We start from the raw sequence: 16,652 nt of genomic DNA, 5'->3' as shown, positions 1-16,652 counted from the left end.
CAAAAAATAAAGGTAATAATTAAAAGTGAGGGTTAATGCTTTGATGCTTCGCTGCACAGACAGCACATTCAAATTCCTCAACAAGACAATGCAAAAACGGGTAGTTAAGGGGGCCGTCAGCTGAAGAAGGCAGACGACTTTCCGCAACACCAGGGAGGCCCCAGGGTGGGCAGCTGGGTGCCGGTCTCGCTCTCGCTTCCCCAGGCTCACCGCAGCCAGCCTCCTCGGGCAGCCGACAGCAGGCAGCCGGCCTTTCCTCGCACCGCCGACATTCCTGCTGCTTCCAGCCTCCCCCAGGATTATCCATCGGCTCTGAAGGAAAACCCACAGGGGCATGGACCAACCTCCCCCCGCTGCACCAGCGGATGCCGGTTCCGCAGCAAGGCTCGGAGAGAGCCAGGGATGCCCCGCAACGCCGCTCGGTGATGCTAACCCCTCCCGAAACGTTCTGCCGGTGTTGCTAACCCCTCCCGAAACGTTCTGCCGGTGTTGCTAACCCCTCCCGAAACGTTCTGCCAATCCCTTCCCGTCATCGAGGCGAGCTCTCAGGGGCGAGAAGATCCCCTCGGCGCAGGGAGGGAGACCCACCCCGAGCACAGAGCCCGCCCGTACCGCCTGGAAGAGGGATCAGGTCCCTGCCAAACCGCGGCGTGACTTCACCCCCGTAAATCCCCGTGACACGCGTGAACGCCGACACCGCGCCAGGTTATCGGGAAGGCGATAACGCTCACGGGCCGTACCTGCTCGGCACGGCTCGAGCGAGGGTCCCTCGGGGCTCCTCCGGTTTCGCTTCCTGCTAACGCGCACCTGCGCCCATTTCGGAGGCGATAAAAGCACAAACTGCATTTAAAGCTTTATCAAACCCCCAATATAAGCCTGAGCGAGGCCTGCGCCGCGCTAACGACTGCCCGTGCTGACACCTGGGCTCGCAGACGGAGCCGGCGGCTCTCCGCATGGCTGTCCCCGCACCGGCCGCCACGATCCCTGGCCACCTTCGCACCACGACGTATCCAACACGTACGCCTTGCACGACGGCGAGCGGCTATGGGTCAGACCCTTTCTGGTGTAAACCTGCGTGACATAGCTGAGCTCTGGCTGCGTATTTCCTTATCGACTTCTGTTCTGGAACTCAAAAGTTAGCTAGCAGGCTGGAGACAGATTTATCCGAGTTTTACGGGCAGCTGTATTTGCTTATCGCGCAGATAGGTATTATAAAAGGAACAAGAAACAACAGCAGCTAGTAACCTGGATATCTCTCAGTGCCCTTACCAAAAATATCCAGCCTCTGGACCAGCTCATCATCTACTGCTAACAGGGAAGAAAAAAAACCCAAAGAAAACACGATGCTGGGCTTTTCAGTATGTGCACGTTAACACCTTTAGTACCCAAGGGAGCACCATTAAAATAACAATTAAATGAAAACCTATACTTGCGTTGGCTTTGGCAGGGGGGGCCCATCAGCAGCGCTGCTGGGAACATGCCCCAGGGCAGCTGGGCAAGGAGGACTCCTCTGCCCAGAGGAAGAAGAGCGGGTCCGGACACAAAGCCCTTCAGCCCAGGTTTCCCATTGCAGTGAAACCAACCAAAAGGCCAGAGGTTTATCAAGGGGGTGGCCCTGACCCCCTCGGTCCCTCCTCTGACCTCCAAAGAGTGCAACAAGGATGCTCAACTGGCAGAAAATACTGTTTTCCTGCTCAAGTTAGTTTTCTGCTGGTCTAGCTTCCCGCATGGTCTCTCCTCCTGGTCAGACGGAGAAGCTGAAGCACAGGGAACGCGATGGGAAGCACCCAAGGACAAGAGACAGACCTGTTCCCGCAGCACCTGCCTCCGAAATCTACTTAGCTGCAATGTGAACCGAGCCCTCATTCTACACAGCACCAAGCACACTGTCAAATAGTCCGTGAAAGCAGCGTCAGCCTTCATCTGAGAAAAAAACAAAGGAGAGAAAGGCTTTCCAAGGAAACAATTCTCATTTGATGCATGTCATGAAGTTGTGAGCACACCTGAGTCACGGCACACGTGTGGACCATTGTAATGCACTTGCAGAGCAATGTGTCCTCCTCCTCAATCTGCTGAGAGCATCCACCAGGCAGAGGTTGACATGCGGAGGTGATTCAACACCAATGAACAGAAACATTAAGAAATGCTGTTCTTAAAACGGGGGCTGTACCTGACACTACTTTTATTTACCCAGAAAAGTTTTCCGCTCTGTACGCCCTTCCCCTTCCATTTTACCCACAGCATTAAGCAGGATCCCCATCCTACCCTGGGTGGCTCGCTGCAATCGGACAAGCGGACAGTGCTTCCAGTACAGACCGACTTTTTTTTTTTTTTTCTCTTGGACCTATGAGAAATACCAGTTGAAAACCTGAAAATTATTTTTTAACTGACAGGGCATTATGCATAATATCTTCCACCCCCTCCTTGTGCTTATGACATAGAGCAGGAAAAAAAAACAACCAAAGAAATGGAGGGGGGAGAATCTTCCCACCCGAATGTAAATATTTGTGCATAGTGAGAACAAAGTATTTCCATAAAGCTTTCAATAAAGGATGACTGCAGGCCAAATTTTACCCTTACATACAGGCACATAACTCCAGCTAAAGTTACTCAGAGCTGCCCAAGTTTACGCAGAGGCCAACTCAAGCATACTGCGTTCATGTACACAAGGACTGTGTGCTCAGGAGGTGTGGCCAGACTTCCAGCTCTTTCTCAAAAAGCAGACGAGATCTGCTTCAAAGCAGTGAAGAACTTCGGAGATGAGTCAAACTTGCAGGATTTGCTGCAATACTCGCTGCAAAAGAGGATGTGAGAACTGGCAAGTACGCTGTGTTTACTCACTGTACCATCTAATTCTGGAAACTTGAGCTGAGATTCAGCGTTCCAGCACGACTCCGAGGGGTGGTGGGAAGATCCTGGCCACGTTACAAAGCCACTCGTTGGGCAAAACTGGCAGTATCTGCTTCAACGGGGCCGCGGGCTGACACAGGCAGAGGTCCTGCAGCTGGCAAGCGAAGTGTCCCCAAGGTAGATACTGTACCACATCTGCCTCTAGCCCAGGGGACGAGCCTCCACAGGCAAAGGCTCACAAGAGGAAAAGCGATGCTCTAAAAATCACGCACTGCTTCAGTTAATGACACAGATTTACACTGGGTGTTAGCCTGTTTCGCTAAAAAAAGCCAGCCAGATTTTTTTTTTTTTTTTCCTGGTGCAAACTGTCCTTTATAGAGACTATTAATATCCCTCTTACTTCAGTTCAAGCTATACTTCTCTTCCTTATTCTCCCACTGACTTAAAAGATAACTTGCAAAACAAGATCTAATTTCTCTGTATCTTTTGTCCTCGTCCCTTTCCTTCTGTTACTGCCTGGACAGGCGGACTGTCTTCTAGGGGAACCGCTACCTGGAGCGCACAGTTTTGATTTGCTGCAATATTCACATTTTTAAGCAGAACATGAAAGAAGATACCTCGTTTATACTAAACAGATCCCCTTTGATTCTGGTCTCATGTAATTAGTTCCGTGTTGCACAGACTAATAACTTAGATAAAACACCCTGCTATAAACAGCCATCTCAAATGGCTGCAAAGATATTCCTCGCTATCAGACACCAGTGAAGACAAGCAGTGGACGGCGGCCGACAGGGATTATGCTGAAACAAATGCATTTTTATTTTTCCCTTTAAATTACAAAAGATTATCATTTTACTCAGCAATGCTCCTTATTAAATTGAAACTCTCCACATCAGAATTAAATACGTCCTATCTACTCAAAATGAAGTGTATTATTTATCACTAATATTTAATGACAAAAACCTGATAACTTTCTCCGATTATACCACTGATTTCCTCCAGTCATGCATCATTGGCTCTGCCGGTCATTAGCATTATCACAGTGCATAAACTCTGGCTTATGCAGCAAGTTTGATAACAGAGCCAGACGCCTATAGCCACTATTTTTCAGTTTGTTCAGATTTACTAGTTTACCTCTCTGCGAGCATGCCGCTATCTAATGGCATCTATTATAATCCCGAGAAATCCTAGTTAATAAATTTCCATTTCCATGCAACATGCTTCTGCACAATCAGAATTCCTCAGCAAATACAAAGCACTCACTGAAAAATCAGATTTCCCCTTCAACCGTCTGAGGACCATTTTCCGGAAAGACCATATTCCAGCCAATCTGAAAAATAAATAGGAAATATCTAGTCTTCTCCAACTGTTTAATGCTAGGAATGTGCTGGATAGGCTTAAGGTATTTTAGTTTAATTCACAGGTAATGTTCCCTTTCAACTTTTATGAAACAGTATTTTTTGAGTACTGTAGATACTGCTTTTATAGCAGTGAAGAAAAAAAAAAATCAGAACAAATGTAAATGGTAAGACATCAGCTAAAAGATGGATTTCTCCCATTCTCAGTTAAATCCTGTAACTGAAATGACAGATGAGAAAGGTTTCCTGAGTAAGACCACCATTCCTTACACTACTGCCCTTCAGAAAACTCAGATGGGTTAGGGAGAGAATAACTTTAAAATACCTGCACAGACAATAATTATGCTGCATGCTTTGGACATTCCTCTTTCAAAGCCTTTTAAGTATCAAGTAATTTATCACTGAAAAATACGTTTTCACTTTTCTAAACGTACAGCTCAGGAGCTTTACAAACCTAACAGACATTATCTGAACATCGATGCAGACGCATATCATTTAAAACTAACAAAAACAATTTACTACAAGCTATTTCAGAGCTGCCTTCTCCCAGCGCTCATTTAATTCAACCAAAACAGGATGAGGCCCCTGACACAACTCTCTGATTAAAATAAATTACCAAAGTTGTTAACACATTATTACTGTTGCAAAACTTACTGAGAAAAATCTCTCTAAGTCTGCGAAGGTAGATAGAGGCTATGAAGTTCTGTACGAACAACCAGATAGATTCTTATTACACGTTACACACATGAACATTTGAAGATTTTATTCTGTGAGCCAAAGTGATTTTTTCTTTTCTTTTTTTTTTTTTTTTTTTTTTTTTTTAAACTCAGTCCACCCAAGGAAGCTCCTGTGATTTCAACAGAGGTATCTGGGGCTTAGGCCACATAACCAAAGCAAAATCTGGCTGCCTTGTATACTACACATGGAAATACACCTATTTATGAAATTCACCCGAGGGGGAGGAATCGTTTACAGTACACTGACCAACAGAGTTTGCATGATACTGTCTGAAGGAGCCCTATTGGAGAAGCAGAGCAGTTATGAAAGCTGAAAGTATCAACACTAATGCAATTGGTGCCACTGTGTTATGCTATTTGCCGGGCAGAATTCATATCGCTCATAGAAAATTTCGGTTTGGGTGTAGTTCCAGCATTGCTAACTGCGATATTAGAAGTTGGGGCTGTTATAGGAGAAACGGCAGCAACTTGATGAGGCTAACGCCAAATTCCACAATCTCAGTCGAGGCAAAAAAACGGATCAAGCCCTGGAAGAAAGGCAGCATGCTCAGGAGCACAGGATGCAGAAGCGCTAACACAGATGCTTTCCCAGCCCCTGCACCTCTCCCCGTCCAGGGGCTTCGATCTGATCCTTCAAAAATGAAGTGGTGAAAAATATTGCCATTGTTCTCCTCTGCCCACCTGCTCCTCCATCTGCATGTAGACCCTCTCCAAAATGCACTTTTGACCTCACTGAGCATCAGCCAACGTCAAAAGCCTTGCCGGCCGCATCCTCCCCCAGACTTGGCCATTCCCGGCCGAATCCAGCTTCGACATCCTCCAAAATAGCCCAATGCCAGGAGCTGCTCCACGATGCCCCACGGCCCCCTGCACTGCCACTGCTTCTAAGGGGATTTCTGCCACAGGAGGAAAGGAGGATTTACACCGTCGATTTTAATGGAATTTTTCTTTCCAGCGCAAGTATAAAACGTGGGAACTGGGCTGGACGAGCTAAGCGAGCTGCCTGACTGGCTAATAAAAATTTGTCACGAGGTTCACGGAAGATAGAGTTCATGACTCACTGCCAGCAAGCTTACTATTACAACATAAAAGCTATTATTAAAAAAAAAATAATAAAAATGCAAGCACCGAGATGAACACTTCAAGAAGGTTTTAACTTCTTAATCCCAAACAGACTACTCCTGAAATAAGGCTTGCAATGGGCCCAGCTGACAGAAGTCATAAAAGACAACCTTGCAATCAAAAGACTATTAGAATAGCACATCTCAGTTGCAAAAAAAAAAACCAACCTATTTTTGCTCCCCTGGCATTCCCAGAAGTTTCTTGGGAAGAAGTGTCCCGCTCACACTCACCTCCCAGCTCTCCAGCGGCAGAAACATAAACTTTGCATTCACCGTACAACACTAGGAAGATGCTTTTTAAAACTGACATTGGTTCCTAAAGAAATCTCAGTTAATTACTTAATCCTTCTTAATGGAATGATTAACATCCTTTCAGCAAACAAGGCTGCGATGATTTAATGTTTTACTGCACGTTTCATTACAGAACCGGTAAAATTAATGCCGCTCCCCTCTCGTCTGCTGCGACCACTCATTTCTTTATGATCAGTTACATTTTTCACTTCTGCAGAGCAGCCTCTGCACCCGGCCGAGAAAAAAAAGACTCAAAATATACAAAAATCCGCATCATTGTAACTCTGCCGTGAAGCCAAGGACCGACCTCCGAATGGGAACCCCCAAAAAACGCAGGTGGCCGAGGAAACCAAGGGACGAGGCAGCATGGCGCAACGAGCCCCGGCGCGAGCCTGGAACAACTTCATCAGCATCCCGGGAACACCGCGTCGCCGCGGAGCTGCTTCAAAGGGAACCGGGGAAGGATGTTTGAATCCCGGCTCAGACAGCTCCTGAATCCCCGAGAACCCCCCGGCCGCCTTTTTGGCAAGAACAAAAGTCCTTTCAGGGCTCCACCGCTTGCTGCAAGCAAACCCAGGCTCAGGCGCTAATACTGTGGGCAAGGGTTTTGCAGGAAGGGGAATTCAGCATCGATTTTTTGCGATCAGATGTTTAGTGGCTGCTCTGAACACACCAGCAATCCCCCCTCACCGTTTTATCTTCCTTTATCACAAGCTTTTTAATAGAGACATGACATTCTGCTTACTGCTGGGCTCTCTCTATTTATCTCTCTCTTAACAACACTTTGGCATCATCGGCTCCGCTATCTAAATCAGCAATAGTGCATGTCCGGTCACATAAAACTGGAGAGAGTTTCCCGAGATGCCTTGGGAAGTCTGACTACTCCGATTTACTGATGTGTTAATATGCCCCATCTACTAATTAATGAACAAACAGCTTAGCCTAGGAGCTGGGGGAGGGACACCAACACGAAGACTGCGGAGAGCCCAAGGAAAGACACTTGACCCTAATTGTTAGCAACAAGATGACAAGACTGATTGGGAAGTACAGCTAAAACTCGGATCCAACGTGAAAGGAAATGTCTGGCGAAGAGGGGAAAACTAACGATGCCGTGAGAGGCTCCAGCCAACCTGCCGAACTGTGCCACCTTCTGTCGGGCTGGCGGTGCTCAGCACCCGAGCGCCCGGCCCGGGTTCCCCGGCGCCCACAGCACCCCGCTCCCACCCCATCCTTCTCTCCACGGCCAAATCCTCACCCTCCTCCGGCGACCCTGTGGCTCCAGGGACGTACACCCCAGGCAAGGAGAGCTAGGAGTTTACCCCAACCCGTGGCCGGGCGATGAGAAAGCACGGCTTGTCCTGCACCTTCCCAGCAAAATCTCCTGCCTTTGGCCACCTGCAGGATCCCAGCCGGCGGGTTTTAAGAAGGACCAAAGTACGGCTGAAGTTTCAGCCAGACCCGGTTTTATCCAGGGCAAAACGTTCCTCATCTGGAAAGCAGCCTGGACCACGTACCACAAAGGAGAGGCACCGCGGCCGCACCAGCGGGAAGGGTCCTGTGCGATAAGCGCGCACACCAGCGCTCCGGGAGACGCTTCCATATGTATTTCAAAAATTTGGAAAAAAAGGGTCATAAGCGCTTTCCACCTGAAGAAAAAAAAAAACAAAAAAAAAAAATCAATGAAATCAACAGTCACAAAAGCGCAAGAGACCCTGCAGCACCATGCTCTGGGCCAGACATCCAGAGGAAAGTTGACTTACAGATCGCACATCCCGCGCTGCCACGCTGCAGATACGACACAACATCATCCCGCTGCACAAGGAGCCCGCGTTTTCAGCGCACCTCTCAATTAACAGCCCTGCTAAACTAACTTGCGGAGGAAAGAGGCGCTTCTACTAAAAACACGACAGTGACAAGTATTGTACGGAGAGCGCGATTAGCAGTAAACAACACACTGGAGAATCATCCAAATAAAACATTCTGGGTATTTATTTGTGTCGCTTTTCGAGACCGTTGCAACTGAAGGGGAAACTGGGAGGAAAAAAGCCCACAGTTAGTTTCAGAAGGGCACTCCCAGAAACATTGTAGCCTATCACATATATGTAAATATTTTACGATATGGGTTCCATTTCAGTAGATCTGTCAAGATATTTAGAGGGCTTGACAGTATTTCTGTCTTTAATTAAATTTTCACACACATACTTTAATGTAATTTAAATAGATTATTAGTTGTCAGAATATAGTATAAATTTTGTTTACGATTTAGTTACTTTAAGTACTCACATTGAAGAAACTCATTTAACCCCCTGACTGAGTAGCATTAAGTGTTGAGATGAGACTTCTAAAGAGCTTCTACTGCCCTTTGCACTCTTGCAATAATCTTAAATTACTACAACTTAATTGCAATTTCAAGGCACTAAAATGGAGATGTTTTAAAAACAGCACAGGAAGGGTCAACGAGAGGAGAAAAATTATTTAGTCCTCCTCAGGTACCAGATGCTTCTTGGAGAGAAACTGATTTTGCCCACGCTCTTCTCTTTGCTCGTTTTACATAGAATACTATCTTCTTTTTCAGGATGGCGCTGAACAAAAAGTTATCAAGATTATTCTGGATACTTGCCACATACAAACAGCCATTAGACATGAGCCTGTTCACTTGCATGCATGGAAGAGATCGGTGCCAGGAGAATAGAAAGACAAAACCCTAGAGCATATTTGCAAAGAAGACTGCACGCGATCAGAGCCAGCAGCTTCTCTGACTTGGTAGCTCCAATGCTGAAGTAAGAAAAAAGAGCACATGTTAAAACACTCCAGACATCCCAACCAGCAAATATCTGATCTCCTAAAAATAGAACAGCTGATTCCACTACAGCCCCAAAATATAATACTTCTTTTTTTTAAATTAAAAGACTACAGAGCTCCCACAATTAAGTTTCTCCTCTAATGACTGCATGCTTTATTCCACCCTACTTTTTTTCCCCTCTGTGTACACTGGCGTCACCTTGTTACCTACGGTAGCTGCAATTCCCAACACACCGCGAGCCGCGGGAAACAGACGGCGCAGTAGTTTGTGAGAGCAGCAGGCTGCGAGCAGCGTTTTTGTCACTGCAAAAGCAAGCAGTTCTAGCAAGCACAAGATCTTTCTCGTTTCTTATTGCAACGAGACATTTGACGAGGATTTGGCCAACAGAAAAACAATCAAAGCCACGACTTAACCAACGCTGTGCTCTAGCACGGCCGAGCACTTACGCGTGTCCTCAACGGCGTGAAGTCAAGGACTCCGAGCCCGGCCATACCTTTCTAAGCATTTCAGCAAAGTTTGGTTGCCAGGACCTCTAAGAACAGTCGCAAAGGCGCTGCCGATCTCTAGTGCGCAACGTTTATAAATTCCGCTCAGCGAATGCCTTCTGGCTCCTATTGCATATCGTATCTCCGCTGAACCGCTCGCCAGGTGGGAAAACATGCTGCTACGGGGGGCGGGAGGGGGGTGGAGGGGTTGGGGGGGGGGGAGAAAAAGTTTCAGTGATACGAGTTAGTGACACAGACCAAAAGCCAACCCCAAAAGCAGCGCCTTGAGCAGAAGCCCCAGTTGACGCCAGCATGCTCTGGATCAGGCCCCGCGCGGCCAGGGGCGCGTCGCCTTTGGGGACGCGGGGACCGCGCCACAGCCACGAGCCGGCGGGTTGTATTTTCAGAGCAGGGTGCCAGCCGTGCCCCCGCGCTGCCCACCACCCCCTGGTCTCTGCCTCCAGCTGCCAGCCCCTTCCCACCCTGCCTTCCCAACGGAGGATCCCAGGGAAAAGCTCCGGGAAGCAACTCGATAGCAAGGCTCATTTGAGGAATCGTTACAGCGCGCTGTTTAATTCCAACGTAAGCTTAAATACTAACGGCAAAACCAAAAAAAAAAAAAACACGCCCGTGCACCCGAGCTGCCTGCCTACTGCAGGGCCTGATCCTGCTCCCACCGAGGTGGGAATCCCCCCGGCGAGGCTCCCTCCCGGGGCCGCATCCGTGCCCGCACACGGACGCAGGCACGATGCTGCGCTGGATGCGCTCCGCAAGGCAGGAAAGGCCTGAGCGAACGCGGCGCCTCCGAAGAGAAATCCAGCTACCTGCGAAAATTGCGCTACGTCTTCTTCAGCCCTGCCTCAGCTGCATAAAAATATTTCAGCTCAGTGCCTTGAAGTTGCAATTAAATTGTAGTAATTTAAGATTATCACAAGAGCAAAGGGCAGTAGCAGCTCTTCAGCAGACTCCTCTCACCACTTAATGCTACTCAGTCTTGGGGTTAAATGAGCTTCTTTAGTATAAGTACCTTAAAGCAAGTGAATCGTAAACAAAATTTATACTATTTTCTGACAGCGTATAATCTATTTAAATTTATTAAAGCTTCTCAGAGAAAATTTAAGATGACAGAAGTATCATTATGCCCTATAAATAACCGGACAGCCTTGCAGAAATAACTGTATTTTACATACATATCCTACATATGTGTGTGCATATGTTATTTCATTTGATATACAAATACATGCTGAACAGATATTTCACAAAAGGAATTACATTACCCGGTTCAATCTCTCAATATAAATGACCACAAGCAGTACAAATACTAAACGCTAAGCTGCATTCCATAAATTTGCCTTTTTACTACCATCCTTTTTCCTAATTTTTACAATGCTGTGAAACAGGAATAACTCTGGAGCTACAAATGTTTACAGTATATCATACCAAGGATGATAATGCAAATTTTAGCTCTTAAAAAAAGGTGATCCACTCCAAGAGAAAAGCATATTGCAGCATATGCTGCGCAAAAATGTCCAATGCATAATTCTCTGCTCAACTTTCCTGCTCCTTCTCTTACCAGTACAAACACTAGCTGCGTTACGATTACCGGTGGAACTGATTTAAGCAGAAAATGTTTATAGTTGTTAAAAAACATTACACATTACCCAAAATGGCTTAACAGCATACATGTGCATGTTTAACACACATACTTTTTATTGTCTAATTAAAGCATATACCATAAAAATCTACAGGTTTTATAATAAGTTGTGCAGGATGGTTATGAAACCTTACCTTATAAAAAGTATAAAGTACTTATTGTGTGATCTGCACTGCTAATTAAAGAAATACTTATGCGAGAAGGTTTTGGATTCCTTAATTCTTCAGTAGATGTGCACTTGGTCAGCCTCCTGATTAACATACATTAGGGTAACAGCCTTTTCCTCAGATTTTTTTTTTTTTTTAATAGCTGTTTCCATTGTTTTAGAGTACTTTAAAGAAATGAAAGAGGGGGCATATTTGTAGAGTTTGCAGTGAAGTGTTTGAATACAAACATGAAAGTGTCAAGCAACAAAAATAACCTAACTCCCACTGGTTAAGTTTGATTAATACTTAAATCCTAAACGTTTACTGAAGTAAAATCAAGTATCTGTTAATACTCTGTACTGCTCTTTTCACTCTAAAACTACACAGTAACAGAGTCTCTCTAATATAGCCATGAAGACAAGTTACATGCAGTTTTGCGAAAATCCTGGCATATCAAAAAAAAGGTGCCATCCCGACTGGTTGGTAATACACTTGAAGGAGAGACATTACAAGCTTTCTAAGCTCTAGGAACGCAGTCGTACAACATACAATGCTCATTCACAACCAAACTCCTCTATTATACATCTGCACAGCACTTACACACAGAGAAAGAAAAAAAATCCATGTTTCCTTACAATTCAGAGATCCAGAAATAAAGGCTGAATTCCAGAGAACTTTTACGGTTTTCAACATTACACTACTGAAACGCCTTCTTCTCTGCAGCTCTAGACAGCATAAATAAAATCAAATCCTAAGTCTCTCTGAAAGTGTATACAACGCACTCCAAACCACTATCACTAAAAAAAAAAAAAAAACCACACCAAACCCAAAACCCAGCCCATGCACAAAAAACTAACTTTGCAATCAAAATTGTAAGCAACAGAAAGCCCTGCTCGAAATAGTAGTTATTTTTCTCAAAGTTATCCTTTGGTTTCACAACAAAGATCAGCATTTGTAATGGTCCATTTCTGCATAAGTGAACATATAGCCTTGCTGCCTGATCGAATAGTCCAGAGCTTTCAGTGAGGCAGCTCCTGACAACAGCCCAGCAGCAGCTTTGTTTGATCTCTCCTGCCTTCCTTAATCTGGGTTGTCAAGGTTCACTTGTTGGAGGCTGTTTACTTTACTTTTTCCAGAAAAAAAAAAAAAGTGATTTTTTTTTTTTCTGTCTCTCATACAATGACTAATCCAAAGACTAAGGGGGAAGAATGCTGCCAATGCAAGATGTTAAAGCTACAATACCTTTTTGCAATGAGATTTTGCCCGACACCTTTTGAATGGTAACTAGTGAAGAGCTTCCTCCCCCAGTGCCCTGGTCCATTCAATATGGTTGTGAGATAGTTCAAATAAAATGTGCAGGGGAAAAGATTCAGAAGAGAGAAATTGAAACCGGTAGCCCTGATTTCCCTTTCTTCCCCCAAATCTAGTTGCAAAGATGCATGGTACCTCCTTCCTACACTCGCTTCTCTGAGAACTTGAATTATTTCAGGCTCTCTCAAACTTAGAAAAAGTAGGAGCTTCTCAGCAGTAACAGAAACTGTAAAAATAATGCTAAATCGAGTGAAACGCCTATTTTCCCTCTGCCGAAATATTAAAGCAAACTGTGGATTAACAGCACAAGCGGCAAGTTTCTTCGACGACATTCTTGAAACTTTGTCTAATTAAGAAGCTGTCATTAAGCGACATCAACATTTAGGCAACGCAGGTAAAACGCAGGTTTAGAAAAACTATATGGAAAGGAAACGCAGTTTAGAGAATCGCTTTAATATTTATAACCATCCAGCACCCCAGAAATCAGCAGGCTACATTGTGGAGACGACGCGCTACAAGCAGTATACATACATTACTCACTCAAAGAACAGTTACTAAAAATGAAACCTTAAACTTCTGAGCACAGAAGTTGGGCTCCAGCTTCTCTAGAGAAGCGGCTCTGGGAGCGCTGGGAAGCGGCAGATACCTCGGGCAGGTACGGGAGGTCTGAGCGCTGCTGCCTTGGGGGGGGGGGGGGGATCAGGGAGGGAAAAAGACAAGAAAAAACCCAAAAACCAACAAAAAAAGGAAGTAACCTCACTCGGCTTAGTTCACTCAAAGCAATGAAAATCATTACAGCGAAGTGGCAGGAGGAAGACTCGCTAAAATCGAGGCGCTCCGCAGCCAGCCCGCCGATGCTCTCCGCGCCGGGGCCGCCGGAGAATTCAGAGTTGCGCGGCAGTGGGGAGGGGGCAGCCGCTGCGCCCCCGCGCAGCCCTGTCCGCGCCCGCCCGCCGGGCTTTATTTCTTCTTCTTCTTTTTTTTTTTAGGGGAAAAAAAAAACCCACACACACAAAAAAAAAACAAACCGCGGGGCGGGGGGAGGAGGGAGGCGCGGAGACGCCGCTCGGACGCCGCCTGCAGCGCGCACCTTCGCGCTGCCGGGGGGGATGCGCGGAGCTTGCGCGGAGGCTGCGCTGGGGCGAGGGGCGCAGCGCGGAGCGACCCCCTACTTACCCGGGCCACCGGTTCCGCGGCGCGGAGCGAGCCGCGGTTCCGTCCCGAGGCTCCGCACCGCGGGTGTGCGCGGAGGTGGGGGGGGGGGGGGGACGGGGACACGCGAGGGATGCGCGGTCCGCACCCGCGCAGCGAGAAGTTGCGCCGGGCTAGGGAAGGCGCGGATGTTTATTCAAACACTTCGTCTCCCAAAAAAAAGAAAAAAAAAAGAGGGGGGGGCGGAGGGGGGGGATGGGCGCAGCGGGCCCCTGGGACCCGGGGTGGGGGAGGATGCGCGGCGCGGAGCTCCGCGCCTGCGGAACAGACTGCGCGGGCGGAAAGCGGCAACAGGTGCCGGGGGAAAGGGGGCAGCCGGGCCCGGCGTGGGGGGGTGTTTTTGGGGGAAGGGGGGGGGGCGCGGCCCCGCCGCAACTTCTTGCCCCGAGTGTTGGAAGTTGGGGCCGTGCGCGCCCCTTGCGCGGCGGGGACCCGGCGGAAAACACGAGGCGGGGGGGGGGGGGGGGGGAAGGCGCCGCATCCCACTCTCCGCGGAGGGGGAGCGGCGGAGGAGGGGGGGGGGAAGTTTCCAAAGTGGGCGGGTAGGGGTGGGGGGGGGTCCCCGTGTCCCCCCCCGGCGGCCGGGTGGTGGTGGGGGGGGTGGTTGGGTGGGGAGGGGGGGGGGAAGCCGGGCACGTGGTGCCGGCGGGGAGGGAGGGGGGGGGAGAAAAGTGCAACAGCCCCCGAGGAGCGGGGAAAGTGTCGGGGGGGGGCGGCGGACTCACCCGCAGGACTCGGCCTGCCGCTGCCCCCAGCCCGGCGCGGCCCCCGCGGAGCGGGTTAGCGTCTCCGTCCCGTCCGTCCGTCCGTCCCTCCCTCCCGTCCCTCCCGGCACGCCGAACCCGGGCGGCGCGGCGGCGTGCTCCGCCGCTCGGTAAATAACAATAGAGCCCTCCGCTTCGGCGCCGCGCCCGCGGGGGCCCCCCGCACGCCGCCCCGCCGCGCCCCCGCCCCGCGCCCCCCCCCCCTCCGCTCCCCTCCGCTCCCCGCCCCGCGCAGCCCCGCGCGGGCGGGCCGGGGGCGGCCCCGCGTTACACCCCCGCGGAGGGAGATGTTGTTATTTTTTGCTGTTGTCAGTCTCTGACGTCACATCCACCTGCTGGGTAAACAAGGCTCGGCGCAAGGGAAAAATAATAAGAATAATAAAAAAAAAAAAAAATAAGAAAAGCGGCGGAGCGCGGAGGGAGGGATAAGGGAGGGGGGGGGAGAGCTCCGCCGGCGCGGAGCTCCGCGGAGGACCGGCCGTGGGGGGGGGGCGCGGGGGGGGGCGGGCCGGGGGAGGCGGGGCGGCCCCGCGGGGAAGCGAAAGTGGGCGCGGAGCGCGGCGCGCAACCCTGCGCGCAACCCTGCGCGCCCGCCGGCCAGAGGGAGGTCAGCGCGGGGGCAGGCGGGCCGCCCCGTCGGCGGAGGGCAGCGCCGCGGAGACACCCCCCCCGCAGCAACTTTTTCGCTTCCCCCCCCCCGTACCCACGGGGGTGAGTGTCAAGCCCGCGGAGTTTAGGCGGGGGCGCGCGGAACGACCTCGCAGGGCTTTCCGCGGATACCCGCGGAACCCGCCTTACCTGCGCGGAGCCGGCGAGGCGGGCGCTGCTGGCGCTCCCCCCCCACCCACCCCCCCGCCGCGCACGCAAAACCCGCTTAGAGAAACGCTGCGCGGGCGCGGAGCGGCGCGCACCGGCCGCTGAGCGGGAGCGATCGACCCCGAGGGCCGGCTTGGAGCGCGGCGTCGCTCCGCGGGGGTTTTGCCCCGGTTCTCATCCCGGGTGGGTGCGTGGGGGGAAACCCGCGGACCGGCCGCGCCGTCGGGGCTCCCGCGGGAGGGCACCGGGTGAGTGGAGCCCACCGGGAGAGCAGAGCCGGGACCGCCCGGTTCCCCCCCCCGCCCCCCGGCTCCGACGTTTCGGGCACCGGAAAGTTTTAACAGCACCGACGGCCTCGGCCCGGAGAAGGAGAGACCGGACAGCGCGGAGGTTGCGCGGGTGGGAGCGGACCGGGCCGGGCAGCATCCTGCCCTCCCGCGGGGTGCCGAGCGCGGCGGACAGAGGAGCCGGAGCCGGTCCCGGTCCGTCGGTGGGTCGCCTCGGCGGGGCTGGAGCCGTCCGTGCCCGGCGCTGCCCGGGACGGGGCCGCCGCGGAGTTACCGAGCGCCCGACTTTGTTCGGGGGGGGGGGGGAACCTCTTTTCGTCCGCCCAGCGGGGACCGCCAGAACCCAAATTTTCTTCCTCTCCTTCTGTTTTTCTTGTTTGTATTTTTTTTTAATTTTTTTTTGGGTGGGGGGGGTATTGCTTTTGGCTCCCGGCGGGCCTGTCACCAAGCTCCGGGATCGGATGGGAACCTGATTTTAACGAGCGAACCCCCCCCGCGGACAGAACCGCCTGTGCGCGGAGCTCCGCGCCGGACCCGTGTCCGTGTCCGTGTCCGTGTCCCCCCCCCCGGCCCGGCGGGCTCCGGCGATCAGGGCCGGGACCGCGGCGCCACCTCTCGGCACGATAGCAATCCGCTCCGGTAGCAATTAACACCTTAAATTACAGTAATGGCAAGGTACTTATGCCTAATTCATTATATTTTAAATAATTAAGCCGGGGGGGGGGATATGGCTGCAAATAAATATTTGCGAAGATGATGTTTGCCGCCGTGCTTTAAGAGGAATGCTGGTGGACCGTCGGGGGGCCTGGAAGGGCAG

General features: G+C 50.4%; 1 protein-coding gene across 6 annotated transcripts in view; it reads right to left on the bottom strand.

Moving 5' to 3' along the window:
• The window catches only part of FOXP1 (forkhead box P1), a 391,683-nt gene extending 376,834 nt beyond the window's left edge, over positions 1 to 14,849 (bottom strand). For 3 of the 6 annotated variants that reach the window (XM_069811849.1, XM_069811847.1, XM_069811851.1), the window contains exon 1: positions 14,694 to 14,848. The gene's annotated coding sequence lies outside the window, so the exon portion shown is untranslated. Of the gene's footprint in view, positions 1 to 4,113; positions 4,834 to 14,693 lie in introns of those variants that run through there. The other 3 variants (XM_069811850.1, XM_069811852.1, XM_069811848.1) reach the window with 2 other exon arrangements.
• Positions 14,850 to 16,652: the final 1,803 nt, after the last annotated feature.

The sequence above is a fragment of the Haliaeetus albicilla genome, chromosome 24, assembly GCF_947461875.1.
Source record: "Haliaeetus albicilla chromosome 24, bHalAlb1.1, whole genome shotgun sequence".
NCBI classification, from domain to species: Eukaryota; Metazoa; Chordata; class Aves; order Accipitriformes; family Accipitridae; genus Haliaeetus; species Haliaeetus albicilla.
This window is presented reverse-complemented; position numbering and strand designations above follow the sequence as displayed.